The sequence below is a fragment of the Myotis brandtii genome, unplaced genomic scaffold, assembly GCF_000412655.1.
Source record: "Myotis brandtii unplaced genomic scaffold, ASM41265v1 scaffold39, whole genome shotgun sequence".
In the NCBI taxonomy this organism is placed as follows: domain Eukaryota; kingdom Metazoa; phylum Chordata; class Mammalia; order Chiroptera; family Vespertilionidae; genus Myotis; species Myotis brandtii.
Window position 1 is genome coordinate 7,638,283 of NW_005364953.1, and position 3,777 is coordinate 7,642,059.

The 3,777-nt window shown below is 54.5% G+C and overlaps 1 protein-coding gene across 1 annotated transcript in view; it reads right to left on the reverse strand.

Annotated features, from left to right (window-relative positions):
• The window catches only part of ELF4 (E74-like factor 4 (ets domain transcription factor)), an 18,445-nt gene extending 17,942 nt beyond the window's left edge, over positions 1-503 (reverse strand). The window contains exon 1 of the mRNA XM_005872730.2: positions 380-503. The gene's annotated coding sequence lies outside the window, so the exon portion shown is untranslated. The remainder of the gene's footprint in view (positions 1-379) is intronic.
• Between the last annotated feature and the right edge of the window lie 3,274 nt (positions 504-3,777).

Below are 3,777 nucleotides of genomic sequence, written 5' to 3' on the forward strand. Positions count from 1 at the left end.
ACCCGGACTCCTGTGGCCCAGTCTCCTGTGACCCGAGAAGCCTCCCGAGGCCATTTATGCTCGGAAGGTCTGTCTCCCCCACCCAGAGTGCCCACGGCCCACATTCCGCAGCTCCAGGCCTCCCACAGGCCAGGCCGCCTGTCTGTCCCCAGGAAGCATTCTCAAACTAATCAAATGAAAGGCTATCACTTTCACCTAATCCCACTTTGTCTAAACATGAAACTTCTGAAACTCCTGTGTCTGTTCCCTCCCCCCATCAAGGGCCTGAGGCCTTCCCACCGTGGGCCTTCAGGTTTGCTCATCCCTTTGGCTTCTCTTCATGTTTGTGAGCTCACTGCCCCTTATCTCAGCCTGTGGAACCTCTGCGTGCCTTCCTTACCTCCCCCATTAGACAGTGGCTTCCTTGAGGGCAGGGACGACTGTGTTGGCCATTGATGAAACTTTAGCAGCCTTGCACTGTGCTTGGTATGGAGAAGACACTCAATTCCTGTTTGTGGAATGAACGTATGAATGAATGAATGATACTGGTCATTCTGTACAAATGAGCTGTGTTTTCTGGGCAATAAAGTATATCTATTTGTACACTGGGTGTGGTGTGGGTGTCATATCCTCTGGCTTATACAAGAATGAGAGGAATGTGTGCACTCTATGTGTATAATATCTGTATATTTTTGCATTGTAATTTACAATGAGAGTTCGCTGCATGTGTGCAAACATGGTAGATATGTACGTGTGCAGGGCATGCCCATGTGTCCTAAGTATGGGGACATGTGTGTGAGAGCCTCTGCGTGTCTAAGGCCATCAGGGCAGCAAGCTCAGTCATCTGTTGCCCCCCAGCTCACGGCGGCTCAAAGAGGCTGTGGTGAAGAGGGGTGTGGGCTGCCACTGCCCCTGCCCCCTATGCTTTCCAGGGAGAGAATATCTGCAGAATATGTATGTGGCCCATGGGTTCTTGGGGTGAGCCTCCTCAAGGTCCACTCTGCCAGGGAGGAGGTGGAAGAGGGGAGGGCAGCACAAGGAGGGAAGGTTTAAAATAAAAGAGACTAATCCATTTGTCTTCGTTGTGCCCAGATGTCTAAGTCTCTAAATTAAGGACGTGACTGGTACAGATCCCGCTGGCCCAGGCCTGTGAGTATTGGGAGGCTGCACACATCACCCACAGCTCATACTGGTGTCTCCTTCTGCCTGAGCTCCAGCCTGAAGCTAAGGTGAAGGGTGTAGGGGGCAAGCAGCTGCCCCATTTGTCCTATTCTGTTGGCCGAGGCTAAGATCACTCTCTCCCCACCCCCACCACCATGGAACCTTCCAGTCCAGAAACTTTCGTTTCTCCCCCCTTAGATGTTTGAGGATTTGAAAGTGAGAGGTGGAGAGGGGCTCATTTGCATGCTCGCTCACTCTCCCCAGCAGAGGACTGAACCACCTCCCCAAGTCCCTCAAAATAACCTCCCTCTCCCAGGAACCTGAAACCAAAGAAGCCACCACCACAGAAGGCCCGCCCTGCTGGAGACCAGAGAGGCCCACACCAGGGGCTCCCCTCACCAGGGTCCTCAGAGACGCACTGAGACACTGAGATGCAGATTCAATGGTCCAGAGCCCTGGGCACTGTCTTGCCAGCTAGTAGGGGGGTAAGGGGTGACACAGGCACTTAACTTAAGAAATTGAGGCACCTGGGAGCCCTTAGTAACCGGTGGTGAATTCCCCCCACCCCGACCTGTCACTGCTACAGTCAATTCAGCTCCCAGGGTGTTAAGAGCTCCACCCCCTTGACTCCCTTGGAGGCCACTGCAGGACCCCTGGCTCCCAGGGCCAGTCCTACTTGGGCTAAAAGCAAAGCCTCTGTGAGAGACTATGGCCCTGGGCACTGCGTGGGAGTGTGTGAGCCACAGGAGGGAGGGCGCGCCCAAGGCCCAGGCCTGCAAATGCACACCTCTGGCTCTCTGTGATTCTGACTGCATTTCAAAACCAAAATAGCAAAATAGAAGTGGTTTGGGCTGCTCCTGCGTCACCACAACTGTGCGGTGGTGCAGACGTAAAGACCCTTTCTGGGCTTGTCACTGGGACACGTCAAGCAGTGCTCAGCACCCACCCATCTGGGCCTCCTCTACAGGAAACGGCCCCTATGTGAAAGCCACGTCCACAGTCTCCGTGGAGTGAGTTTAAATCTACACCCGTTCAGCTGAGCCAATGGCTCTCACCGAACTGCTAGTAACACCCGTGGCATTTTCACACACGCCAGGAAACATGGGGGCCAGATGGTCAGCTGGGCCACAAAGCAGACTTCTCCTCCAGTTCCTTGTCCCCTCTGAGCCAGCTCTCGCTCCTAAAATACCCGGTCCCCCATGAAACCTTTCTGGAATTCTCTGGAAAGGAAGTGACAATTTCCTTCATGCCATTTCCCACTCCCTCAGCACTCCTCCCCCACAACCACAAACAAAATGGAAACTACCCCAGGAACAGCTGTACCCTCCACTGAAAAACAGCACTCCCCCCAAATAGTCATCCAGCAGCAAATTTGCATGCTGTATCACGTGACTAGTGGCACATATTTAAGAGACAGAGGGCCAGAGTCAGGGATCCAATCTCTAGCCATGGATGGAACGGAGGTAACCTATCCATGGGGTTCCCACACAGTCTTGACTCATATCGCCAGCTGAACTCTCCTTGAGCAAATGCCCAGCGAAGGGGCCTCAGCCACAGCTATTTTGTCAGCTCCTTCTCCCCTCTTTCTTTCCACCACCCCCTCCATTTGAGATGAAATCAGGAAGAGGGAGAGAAAAAAGAAATGTTTTGCAAGCTCTGTTGGTTGGGGTTTCTCTGTGCTTATTTATAAGAAACCCAGTTTCCTTCCTTGACCCTCGGTCACTGCCTACTTCCAGCGTAGGGCTTATCACAACTCTAGTGGTGAGGCAGGCCCGGAGCCCTTCTCCAGCTGCTCCCAGCCCTTTCTCAGCTCCACTTTTGTCCCTACCTTCCCAAGCCCTAAGCTGTCCCAGTGGAGGAGCAGTTAGGGCTGCAGGACATAGCAGGCCACAGGTAGAGAGATGTCCCCTCATCTTTCTCCAGGACACCCAGCAGCCCACCCGCACTGTGTGGTGTACCCTGCCCAGGTCGAGGGAGGAGCACGGAGGCCTTCTCCTGGCTGCATCCCCCCCAAAATGTGTGACACTGGAAAAGTCAGCCATATTTCTGTGGTATCTTGTCATCCTTAGAGTGGGTGAGGGCTGAGGGTAATTCAGGCTTAGCAGCTGCTCGCCAGGAAGTCTCGGGTGAATGAAGATGGTGGTGGGAAAGCACTTTGAAAATTAAAAAAGCACTCATCCGGGATGATGAGTTTTCAGGTGACCGTCAGAGAGCAATGGGGACTGGGCACCCCATGAAGCCTCCCAGAAGTCCCCCCATTGGCTCCAGAACATAGACAGGATGGGGCTGGAGGTTTCTAGTTGTTGGCGTGGAAGGGGCTGGCTCCTCGCCTGCATTGGGGGCCCCACAGGGAGGGGCAGGCTGCTGTGGTTGGAGGAATGCTCCCAGTCCCCCGTCCTTACCACCTTCACCCCACCCCAGCCCTTTGGGTTGTGGTTATGTGGCAAGAAGAGCACAGAAGCCCAACAGGGGAGGAGGGGCGGGGGAAGGGTGACTGACAAAGGGAACCTATTTCCCCAGCTTCCCTGACTGCCAGGGGCCTTGCCTGAGACAGCCCAAAGAGCACCCCCTGGAGGTGCCTGTGGCCACCACATCCTCCTCCCCAGTGCTTCAGGGACAGGGAGGAGGCAGAGGGGC